General features: G+C 42.1%; 1 protein-coding gene across 2 annotated transcripts in view; it reads left to right on the top strand.

The window, feature by feature from the left end:
* SCAMP1 (secretory carrier membrane protein 1) overlaps nt 1–13,276 on the top strand; it is a 53,660-nt gene that overhangs the window by 24,720 nt on the left and 15,664 nt on the right. The gene's annotated exons all lie outside the window — the stretch shown is intronic.

The raw sequence follows: 13,276 nt of genomic DNA, 5'->3' as shown, positions 1-13,276 counted from the left end.
CCTCTATCAAATATTTTTAATATTGTTGAAATAAAAGTGAATCGTTATCTTCTAGTCTGTGTGTGAGTCAGTGAATTCGTAGAACTATGAAGAGCTAATATCCAGTGGCGTAACTAGGAATGGCGGGGCCCCGTGGCAAACTTTTTACACACCCCCCCGAAGACCTTGACCGACTCCTTCCTCCGCATTCCTGCGTGCTCTATTATGTCCCTTAGTGGCCCCTGCACACAGTATTATGCCCCACTGTGGACACCCATAAAACACTACTGTAACTTACCTGTCCCCCGGCATCTACGCTGTTGGCCTCCTTGTTCAATGACGTTGGACGTCACATGACCCGGGACGCAGGCCGGGGTCATGGGACGTCAAAAATGTCAGACAACTAGGCCTGAAAGCCTGTCCGGATTGTGGAGAAGTAAGTAACAGTGTTTTTTATGGTTCTTATCTCTCCCGGGCCTCCGATCATTATACTGGGGGGTCTGCAAAGACCCCCAACCCCCCCTCCAAAGTATAATGACAGTGTTTGTAGGGCCTGCGGTGTCACTTACCGATCCCGGCACAGCCACGATCGGTATTAAAAAAAAAAAAAATACAAAAAACACAGCAGTAGCAGCTGTCACCAGGCCCTGTGGCAGCTGCCTCTGCTGCTATGGCGGTAGTTATGCCACTGCTAATAGCTGTAATCCAGTGATTTGATTGGATTTAAAATACACAAACATTTTTAATATAAATTTATTAAATCATGCTTTACAGTAAAATATTTGAATTCATGACTAAAACAAGGTAAACACCAATGAATATCTAATAATATAGATAAAAGAATAAAAACAATCTCATAACAATTTTTAAATAATTTAAAATAATGTGACACTGACAAACTCTACAATCAGAAATTTAAATCTAAGTCCATATTTGACAGTGGAATATCTTCATAGTAATGAAATCCTGTGTACCTTCCTTTAGGGTCTGGAAAACGTTGACGAATTTTATTAATAACACAAGAAGGGATAACTCTTCTATTGTGTTTTCCTAGTATACCATATATCCACATTGTAAATGATCGATATGCTGCTAGACGGAGATATCTAAAATAAATATATATAGAAATTAAAAAATTTTCAATTTTGTTTTGGCACTCTGCCTTTAAAACCCCATAAGTTTTTAAATTTTTTCGTTCACAGAGCCATATGAGGGTTTCATTTTTGTGTTACAGCCTTTACTGTAGATTCTAAACAACATGTCACCTGTATTCTAAGGGTGGCTCTTGTTCCCATCCCCACTTCTCAGATGTAACAAATCTATAAATTTATTATATACACTGTGGATATGCTATAAAAGAGGTTATCCGCTTTCAAACATTGATGACCTATCCTTAGAATAGGTCATAAATATTAGATTTGCAATGATCTGACAACAAACACCCCCACAGATCATCAATACTGAGAAGGTGTGGTTAGCAGTATCGTTTACATACTGCAATCTACGCTGCTCACTCAACATACAAACCATAACACTGAGTGCAGGGACTACAGTGCTGTCCCACAGAAATACATATGGTAGTGCTGCAATACTTACACTCACCACTACAGTTTGTGAAGCAAGTGAACAGCGTGGTTCGCTGTATACAAACAATACCGCAAACCACGCTGTGTTATGATCTAATATTGATGGCATATCCTAAGGAATTAGAAATAACCTATTTAAAGTATTTTTGGATTAAAAAAAATAGTTATAAAACTAAACAAAAACAAACAAAAAATAAAAATTTAAAATAAATCATTATTACCTGTTACTGCTTGGATCTAATCTTCGTCTTGTCCGGTTCGTTGTGTTTATAATCACCCATCTAAGACTTTCTGGTTCGGTGCAATAACAAGCAAAAGAAGAATGCTCTGTTATGCAAACATCACCGCTTTCCTTCACACAATCTATTTCTTCTACTTCTGTGCAGCACAAACTTTCAGAAACAGATTCCATAAGTGTACAATTATTGCAGTGACACCACCCAAAGTCCGTTAGCCTGTTTTCAGGATCCGGCTCTGGACCTGGACGAACATCTCCAGGTGCCCATGTTGGGTCATTTTGAAAGCAATAGTCTGGCTCCGGATTAGCAATTTTGGCTTTATTTTTTAGTTTAGTAACTAACTGCTGTAGTTCCTAAAAACAAAACATTACAACTATATAATTAAAATATATATTTAAAAAATACCTCATTAGTATAAAAATATTTTAAAACATCATCAATTACCTCATCTTCTTTTAACAAAGAATTCAGTCCATACGAGTCTTCAACATAATCTTCCATTTCAGAAGTCTAAAAGAAAAATAAAATACAGGATGTCAGGTGCAGATATAGTAAATTTTTAAAAGGTCGATAATTGTATTATATTACAGCCTATTGATGGCTTCAAGGAATGTAATGAAATAATATGACACACACTCTTGGGGTCACTGCTAAGGCCCTGTAATAAAGCATGTGTCATGTGCCAACATCATTACATCATTGCACCTGGGAAGACCACTGTGGCACATAACATCACTCACAGGTAGGACATGACATTTGACAGCTGGACGGAGGGAGGATGCCCAGGTGAGATGAGGCAAAGATAGTATAAGTATTTGTTATTTATTATCACCTTCACTGGGCTTCTACTTATAACACGTTTTATGTGGTTTGCCTGATGCAGATCAAAGGTTCAAGAGCATTTTATAATATTCTTATCCAAAAGTAGGTCCCATCTTAAAAAATGTTTGGATAACATTGGTATAGACTGACGGATACAATAAGTTCTAAACTTAATGTACAATGTAAAACCAAATATGTAAAAAAAAAAAAAAAAACACAATATGATAATTTAAAATATAAACATAATATATGATATTATGACCAGAATTACACATTCAGTCATGCCACAATACTGGGGTTGTGTGTGCTGTGTATCTAATCATTTGATGTGTGCCGAGCTGCATATCTAATCCTCTGATGTGTGTATCTCAGTTTAGATATCAGTGTTGAATCATTGTTGACCATGTGTATGGCAGTTGGAATATGAGTGAAAGACTTGCAGGTTTGTGTTGGCTAATGCAGGGTCATTGTATTGGGCATACTGTATGTCAGGAACGGTACATCTGAGTTGAAGCCTGGTCTAAAACCTTTTTGAAGGCCTGCTGTATCTGTGTGGCAAATTTGGTGAAGATCAGTCCAGTCATTTGGTTGCACAGAGGACACAAGATAGACAGACAGGAACTTGTATATCTCTCTATATTATAAAAAAAGAATTTCTGTCTATCTGTTCTTTATGCACAATCAAAGGACTGGACCGATCTTCACCAAATTTGGCACACAGATACTTCAGGTGCACGGGAAGTTTTAAGACGAGGCCCAAAATCAATCGGATGTACTGTTCCGGAGATACAGCTTTCCCAAAACCCTGACCCGCCCCCATTAGCCAAAAAAAAAAAAACTGCATGTCTTTCATATTCCAACTGCCATAAACACAGTCACTCCACATGTACAATCCAACACTGATATCCAAACTGAGATACATGCATCGGAGAATTAGATACACTGGTCAGCACACAGCTCCACACACCAGAGGATTAGATACATGCATCTGCACAAAGTACTACACACCGGAGGTTTAGATACACAGTTCAGCACACATTATCACATGACAGAGGATTAGATACACAGGTCAGCACACAGTATCACATGCTGGTGGATTAGATACACAAGTCAGCACACAGTATCACACACCAGAGAATCGGATACATGCATCTTCACACAGTACCACACACCATATGATTAGATACGTATTAGATACGTGCATCTTTACACAGTTCCACATGCCGCAGGATTAAATACACGCGTCTGCGGACAGTTCCACTTGCAGGAGGATTAGATACAGACGTCTGCACACAATACTACACAGCGGAGGGTTAGATAGATACTACTGCACACAATACCACACGGGAAGTGTTAGATACATGCGTCTCCACACAGTAGCACACTCCAGAGAATTAGATACGCGCCGCTGCACACAGTACCACACACTAGAGGATTAGATATGCACTACACCACACAGTACCACATGTCAGTGGAATAGATACGTGCGTCAGCACACAGTACCACATGGGGGAGGATTAGATACATGACTCTGCACAGAGTACCACATATTAGAGTTTTACTCAAGGTTTCCATAGCAATTCAGCCATTTTTCTTCACTACTTTATGTCAGCCCTAAAGGGGCAGGGCACTGTGAATGACACTGTTACACAAGGTCACATACACCCAGCTGTACTCCAGGTCCTCAAAACAACCGATCGCAAGTTTTTCACTGATTTTCAAAATGAGGTACACATGATCACATGACTCATGGACACACACAAGCGATATACAAAATACACCAGTGCTAAATTGGACAATTCTTATGGGGGCACTACTAAACGGGTCCTCCTGCTAGAGTTAGTGTGTGTGTATGCATGTATAATATATATCTATATATATCTATAATCCTACTAATATTATAAGTGTGAAAGTTTGTGTGTTTGGATGTTTGTGAGTTTGGATGTTTGTTCCTCAATCACGCTAAAACGCCTGGACGGATTTGCGTGCAATTTTCCACAAACATAGTTTTCCCTTAGGATTGAGTCACAGGCTACTTTTGGTGCTACTAAACAACATGGCTTCCTAGCAGGAGACTCACAAAAGCAGGACTCCTAGCCCCAGCTATAGACTCACACACACTGCCTGGCATTGCCTGCCTCAACCTGCCTGCACACTCCTTACTGTCACCTCAGGAGTAGCCCTCACTCTACTCACTCACATTCACATATAGCTTCCCACTGTCTGTATCACTAGATACACAATACAACACATCACATTGTCTGTATCACTACATACACAATATAACATCACATTGTCTGTATTACTACATACACAATACAACACATTGTCTGTATCACTAGATACACAATACAACACATCACATTGTCTGTATCACTACATACACAATACAACACATCAAATTGTCTGTATCACTAGATACACAATACAACACATCACATTGTCTGTATTACTACATACACAATACAACACATCACATTGTATCGCTATATACACAATATAACACATCACATCACATTTGCTAGCCCACCAAACTTTTTAAAGCACTTTTACAGTTTCACACGTCTGTGTCCGCCCAATTCTCAAATCACCGCAGACAAAGTCGCGGGTAAAAGCTAATATATATATATATATATATATATATATATATATAGCGCACGATATAAATATTGAATAAGTATAGAACCATCAGAACTTACATGTTGAGACGATGCAGAAAGGTCTTCCTCATCAGCAATGAAGTCTTTACAAGTTGCCTAAAAAATTTAAAAAAAAATGTTATTGATCATTGATCGAATTTAATTTTTTTAATTATTTTATATTATTACATATCATGCAATACTGTCAGCATCACTAAGGAGGTCCGAACACAGGAGGGCGTCACGTAAGAGCCCAGAAGAGGTAACACTGTCTTTTTTTTTTAATGCCCCTGTACATGTGTTACTACACCCCCCCCCCCCCCCACAGTGGCCCCTGCACACGCAGTACAACAACCCCCCCATTGGCCCCTGCACACGCAGGGCAACACCTCTCAGAGGTGGGAGGATGGGGGGCATTGATGTACTGGCTACTGGGCACAAGCATCGAGCCAGCAGTCCTCGGATGTATTTGTAATTCCCGATGCTATACTTGACTGCTGCTGTCCCGAGGCTGTTGCTGTCATTGTACTCCGTACTGTTATTGATGTGTTCCGTTCGGAAGGAGTCCGCATGAGGACCCACCGGGACGGAATACAAGCACAACTGTAAGCGCTGTGCAGTTCAAGCGCACGGACTATAATGGAATCCATGTGCTTGCCGCCCACTGCCCGCACGAATAATTCATGCGGGCAGTGCGCGGTAAGCGGACGGACTCCATTATAATCTATGGGGTCCGTGCGCTTGAACTGCACAGCGCTTGTATTCCAGTCCGGGAGGGTCCTCATGAGGATTCCTTCCGGACAGAAACACATCAGGGTATGTGAAACTGCCCAAGAGGAGTGATCACTGCTTTACCATTATCACTCTTCTATTCTATTCCGTTGACAGCTTCTCCCAGGGCATCGGGAGCGCGCACGTCTTACTAATAAAAGCGTCAAGTAGTCACATGACTTATGGACGCTAGTACCGCCCACAATACTCCTGTATTTGGCGGTACTAAGTCACGGATCTTCCTCTAAGATTAAAATTGGTCAAGGATAGGGACTATATGTATATGCTGATATATTCCTATTAGTGAGTGAAATTAATTTATAGTAAAAAAAAAAATAAACGTCCAGATGGGAATACCCCTTTAAGCTGTTCTGCTGATGAACTTGTTCCTCGCGCTGTGCCTGTGATTGTTCCGGCAGCTCGCTGGGACACCATATAATGAGTGTGTTGTTGACGTCGATGATCCCCCTCAGCTGTGCTTGAGGAGAACTCTGTGACTTCTGGCTTCCTTCATAGATTTTCTTCTTCCCCGCATGTTTAAAAGTAGAAAACTGCCAATTTGGATGAAAGGTGTTTTCCCATCCAGTGTGTCAGCACTGCCTGGAGAAGATCAAATAATATCCAAATGCATGTGCAGAATGGACTGAGCATTAAACTGAGTGTATACACAGAGAGATAACAGCCCTGGGACCTGAGATAAGGTGCTGCAAGAGCAGTGTAATATAGTATGTGATTGAATAACAAACATCCAAACTTTCACATTTATAATATTAGTAGGATTTATGCGAATTTGCCAACATAGATGGAAAATTATAAAAATATTTATGTTCATGGGACTACCACTTAAAGCTCAAGACGAATCTACATTGTTAAGGGGTTAAAAACTTATGTTTTGCAAGTATCAGTAGGGCGTGTTGTTGAGGTCTGACTAGTTTGATGTGGAGTATTAGTGTCAGGTCTCCTGTACAGACCCTCCAGCATTAGTCACAGTTAACCCCAGACAGATAGCGAGCGAGCACCCATAATGACTGTGAGTCACCGCATCTGGGAATATTCCAGGCCGAGACATCTACGCGCTGACGCTTCCTGTCACTTACTATGCACCTGTCATATAGGAACCTTTATTGTGCTTGAATGTTTTAGCTCTGAATCTAGAAGGTGGTTATATGCGGCAGATCTCTCTCCAGATGTCTTCTAAACACCAGGTACCGCGGTGAAGATGCATAAAATACACCATTATGTAGTTATCCTATCCTACTATTATAAATGTAAAATCCTACTATTCTAAATGTGAAAGTTTGTGTGTTTGGATGTTTGTTCCTCAATCACGCAAAAAATGGCTGACGGATTTGAATGAAATTTGGCACATAGTTTGTAACCTGGATTAAAATATAGGCTACTTTTTATCCCGGTAAATGACATGGCTTCACGGCTGTTATAAATTTAGGTTCACAGAATATATTAAACAGCTGTTAGCAGCAGCCTTATCTCAGCCAGGGCTGTTTTCTCTCTGTGTAAACACATGCTAACCCTCAGTGTGGAGACACCTTTGCATATTATCTGATCTGCTCCAGTGCTGACAAACCTGGGCCAACACCTTTAATCCATATTGGCAGTTTTCCAATTTTTAACATGCCTGGAAAAAGATAATCTAATTTGTCGTAAACAACGACAGCTATGAAGGTAGCCAGAAGTCACAGAGTTCTTCTTAAGCGCAGCTGAGTGGGATCATCGACATCAACAACACGCTCATTATATGGCTTCCCAGCGAGCTGCTGAGATGCCGGAACAATCACAGGCACGGTGTGAGGAACACGTTCAGCAGCAGGACAGCTTGACAGCTGCTGAAATGCCGAAGCAGGCGAATCATCTACGGCAGCAATTTGCTAAATATAGGCGGATCATTGACACCAAATACCTGCAGACGAAGTCGCGGGCAGAGGGTAGTATATACATAAGCTCCACTGCTGGGATCCCCAGTACCTGAACATTGAAGAGGCAATCAAAATCAGAGATGTCATGTCGGCAAGGACCACCGGGACCCCCAGAGCTCTGTGCCACAGACAGGCCCTTTAAATTGTTCTAGTCTACCACTCCAGACGTTTATATTTTTTAAGAAAAATTTCCTTACCATTGTCTGCCAATGCACCTTTGGTTTGTGTGGCTGAAGTCCTGAACCTCATGTGACCTCATGTGCGGTCGCTGGAGAGGGGCTGATGATGTCACCAGTTCCTTATCATGTCATGTGATGAAAAGGGGATTGACAGTGGAGTCCGCAGGGGCCGCTGAGGCTGCAGGGACACCACAGTATAGAAAAATAATGCAGTTAAATGACCAGGAATCCTGTTATTTCCTGGTAAATAAACTTTTTTTTTTTTTTTTTATAATTTTTCCTTTTTGGATGACATTATGGTACAGAGCAGGATATGTAAAAATGATAGTATATTGTTTTCATCTTTTATCTTTAGTTTCTCCCTATTTTATCCATTTCTGACTTGGTATTCCTATATCTTCGTCCCTTATACACCCCGTAGTATCAGTGTGAGGAGACCTGAGCTGGTGACAGTGGTTATAACTTAGACGCTGTCCTTTTCCCTTTTTTCCCCCTTCCTATGTGAGATCTCCAGCAGTGCTTTATATCCTGCTCTAGAGCCACGTGATCCGAGGATTATTCGGCGTCATCTGGCTTTATCAGGATAGAGGTTAGCTGGCAGCGTTCATGTATAAACCCAGCTACACCCTAGTGAGGTGAGCAGGACACTGGAGACCCTGGACCCTCCGACCATTCACCTTCCAGGAGATGGCGATGATACCAATGGTGGAGCAATGTGGCATTCTGTATGTATGACTTCTACTACCTGTGCTTGTTCTGCTCTGTAAGTCCGTCTTGTAATAATCCTTCATGGAGAACCTGTCATTATCAGAATGCGGTCCAGTCTACCAGTAGGAAACGCTGAGATTGATATATACGGTAGGTTTATGGGAGAATATTCCATATATCCATTGAAATCCCTGCTCCTTCTAGGCTTCGGAGTCCTGTGGATGTTCTCGCTCGATGCTTGGCAGCCTTCCCTGTATAGTCGTATATCAGAGATGGCTTTTGGTAGCAGTTTAGGAGATCCCACAGGACACCTATGCATAGAAAGAGAAGAGATTTCAATTAAGTTACATATTATATAGAATCTTTTCCCACAAAACTATAAACCTATCTATCCAGCTCCTCCTGTCAGATCAGACTACATGTTCATAGTGCTCCCCTTTAAGTAGATAGACCTGAAAATCCAGTGGGACTCTGCGAGTGCCAAGACCTGTGCAAACAATGGAATACAGGGATCCTTCTGGATTGTTACTGCTATCCTTATACTCAATGTGCACGGGGGGAGTAAACCTAATAATAGGTCACTAATGGCCCATCAGGCTGTTGTAACTAGTCAGTAGTCAAGTATAATATAAGATGAATATTAGATCTGTGGGGGGTTCAGCAGCCAGGACCCCTGCAGATCAGCTTTTGTAGGATATCATGGCACCTGGTAATGTTTACAAAGTCTCATAAACCTCAGTGGGATAGCACTGCGGTACCTAAACCTGCCCCTACACGTAATATGGCAAGTGAGCAGCATGTAAAAAGCTGATCTGTAGGGATCCTGGCTGGTGGATCCCTGTAAATCTAATATTTCTAGCAGTATTACAAAAATGGATAACCCCTTTAATACTTTTTACTAGAAAACCTTAACTGAACGCCCAATGCTACAGCCCCACAATATCTTAAGTTGTAGGTTTGTAGCATTGGGTAAGAATAGAAGAAGTTATCAAGAGGTTAATGAGTAACCTAATACTAAGAAGCTTTGGTGTGGTGACTGCTCGCAGCTTTAAATGACGTCTTAAAGTGACAGCAGTGTTGCAGGTTTTCTGTACCTGTGCTATATACAGGCTCCACGTTCTGCAGAATATTAATTAAGTACAGAATAAATTTAAAGGGAGTCTGTCACCAGGATGAAGCGTGTTAAAGCAGCAACACAGATCGGTCAGGCTCACCGGAATGTAACGCCTTTCTACCCATGACAACTTGGGCCCTCATTGCTGAGATATTGATTTATTTCACAATATGCAAATGACCAGTCTGGAGCACAAAGGGCGGTTCTGTTGCTCCTAAATGCTGCACCCCACACTGTCCTAATTCACCTTTCTTTCTCCTTTGAGTGACAGGGCAGGGGGCTATGTTGAAATCTCACCTGCTGTTCTGACAACATCCAGATAGTAGGGCAGGGGTAGGGAACGTACGGCTCTCCAGCTGTTGCAAAACTACAACTCCCAGCATGCATACTTGCTCTGCCGTTCTTGGAACTCCCATGGAAGTGAATGGAGCATGCTGGGAGTTGTAGTTTCACAGCAGTGGAGAGCCAAAGGTTCCCTACCCCTGTAGTAGTGGATGTGGGGGCATGCAGGTTACTCCTATTCTAGTAAGAAGAGAGGCTCTGCAATTCCAATTCCTATTATTGTAATAGTAGCTGTGCTTTGCTGCGCCGGCTCTCTGTCCACTGAAGCAGTTTTGGACACGTCTGACCTGTACGAGGTCCGGGTGTCCTGTGCATAGATTAGGAGTATAAATTATTGGGGATGGACAACTAAGTTACAAGGATCACTCTGCTCTCCTGACATATATACGTCTAGTATTACTCGTATCCCCTAACAAATAACGCTGCACCACTTTCTCTTAGAATACTGTATTATGCCATTCCTATGTTATTCCTCCTGGAAATGTCTCTCTAGTAAAATAGCTTTACCTTCCTCCTTGGTAATAGAATCTTTCTGGTCTTTTTTCCCCCTTTTATAACATCATCTGCTGCCCAAATTATTTAAGAAAAAATTCTGTTTCGGATTCGTCGCCTGCCTTGCTGCCTGCCCTACTTTGCCTAAGGGCTGAGGCTGGTGTCAGTTATCTTCCTGAGCTTGTTGGTGTAGTGCTGGCAAGTGCAGAGAGCGCTGCGTGTCTCATGGCACCTGTGGAGTGCCTAGGTACAGGACAATGGGAGGACAAATGTCTCAGCCGGCATCAGGGGGTGCTGGCCAGGAAGGTGAAGAAACCCAGGGGTCTCTGGTGCAGGAAACCTTGGTAAGTTATAATAGGGAACAGGACTGGGGTAGGGTCTCAGTGCACCCGGACTGGATTACACACACACACACACACACACACACACACACACACATACACACATATATATATATATATATATATATATATATATATATATATATATATATATATATATATATCTTATTAATTCTAGTATGTGTACTGTAGCATTACCATTAATGGTTTTGATCTTGCACACAGAGACTTTATTTTTGTCAGACTTCTAAGATTGTTCTCGTTCCATATAATTTTCTTATATTGTTACGACTCCTCTATAAAGCAGTATTGGTGTGTGTAATATCAGACATTGCCTACGGTGTTTAGACACAATAAGAAATGTTAGATGCAATTGTGATGGATTTCTTTCCATTCAGGGCTTACCTTATGCTAGGCTACTTTGGCATTTACAGCCGATAGTGTTTTTCCATTGCACATGCGTTTTCTAATATTAGTCTGTATATATGCTGGCTGTACCAGGTGCCCGCTGCCCGTATAGATGCCAGGCACAGCACCTCCTATAAGCCTGCATGGAAATTTTACCTTGTGTCGCTATCCAGGTGAGATGTGAGAAGGTCGGTGTACTTGCGTGGAAAATGGCACCCAGCCAGCGAAGCTTTTGTGCTTGGTGTGCTGGTATTGCTGTAAGATTACACAATGGAGTCAGAAGGATTTTTCCTGAAGCCTAGTTTTACAACAAAAGTCACAATCTTTGTCGGGAAGCCGTCTCCAAATGTTAGGTGCCAGTAATGGCACTGAGCTCCTCTTCCATGCACCCCGGATGTGGAGGGATAAAGTGATGCTATATAGCTAGCATATGGCATCTCTATGATTGACGGCACTCCACCGATCTTGACAATGGGCTGTAGTGCTGGCTCAAGTTAGGCTCCTAGCCATTGTGCTGCAGCTCCCCACACAGCGGCACCCCAGATATCCACCGATAAGGGTTGTAGCACAGCACCATTCATGTAAATGGCACCAGCTGTAGCACCATGCACAGCCGGGCTGTAAAGAGTCCGCAGTGCTAAGTTAGGGTTGTGGACTCTTCATTCTCCTCTTAGTGAGTGACCAGGAGGTCAGACTCACACCAGTCATAATGGCATATCCCAGAGGCTATGCCATCACATTATAGCATGAGAATACCCTATTTATTAGAGTGATGGTCCTGTCATCCGTCACTTTAGTAGTAAACATTGTCCAAACCCTCCTTCACTACCTATTTGCCTAGTAGTCACAGCAGGACCCCTGCTCCAAACCTTCTGCTGATAAAAACTTAATGTACAAGTAAGTGATCACAATGTTTTCCTGGATGAGTCTCTAACAAGATTACTGATGTTCCCCTCTTTGGCGTATGTGTATGCACATCAGACAATCTTACAATACATTAGTTGCACATGAATTTGCCTAACTGTTTACTTACGCCCTGTCTCTATTTGTGCGATTTTTAAAGGGATCTTATCATTGGATAGCCTTTTTTTCTCAATAACACGTAGGAATAGCCGGAAGAAAGTCTATTCTTCTCCTACCTTTAGATGTCTTTTCCGCGCCGCTGTTCGGTATATAATCTGGTTTATGTCAGTATGCAAATGAGTTATCTCAGAGCACTGGGGGCGGTCCCCAGCGCTCAAACAGCACTGGGGGCGTCCCCAATGCTGCGAGAAAAATCTCCAGTGCCGCCTCCATCTTCTTCTGGAACGGCCTCTCCCTGTGTCGTCTTCCGTCCTGGGTTTTCAATTTTCTAGGCCTCGGGCAGAGCAGACTGCACATGCCTGGGGCCTAGAAAATTGAAAACCCAGGACAGAAGACAACACAGGGAGAGGCCGTTCCAGAAGAAGATGGAGGCAGCACTGGAGATTTTTCTCGCAGCATTGAGTGAGGAAACTCATTTGCATATCGAAGAAAACCGGGATTTCAATTCGATTAAACAGCTCCAAAATACTAACAGCCCTTTAAGGCTATTCCTACGTGTTATCGAGAATAAAAGAGTATCCAATGATCGGATCCCTTTAAGAAACTGCAGTAAGACTGACATGACTGCAATGTGGATGTGAACAGGTTCTGAAGCAGATTTTATATGATGTCCAAGGTAGAACATTAGCATGGCAAAGT

Source organism: Leptodactylus fuscus, chromosome 1 (assembly GCF_031893055.1).
Source record: "Leptodactylus fuscus isolate aLepFus1 chromosome 1, aLepFus1.hap2, whole genome shotgun sequence".
Taxonomy (NCBI): Eukaryota; Metazoa; Chordata; class Amphibia; order Anura; family Leptodactylidae; genus Leptodactylus; species Leptodactylus fuscus.
The sequence above is the reverse complement of the archived record's forward strand: the minus strand, read 5'-3'. Positions and strand labels throughout refer to the sequence as shown.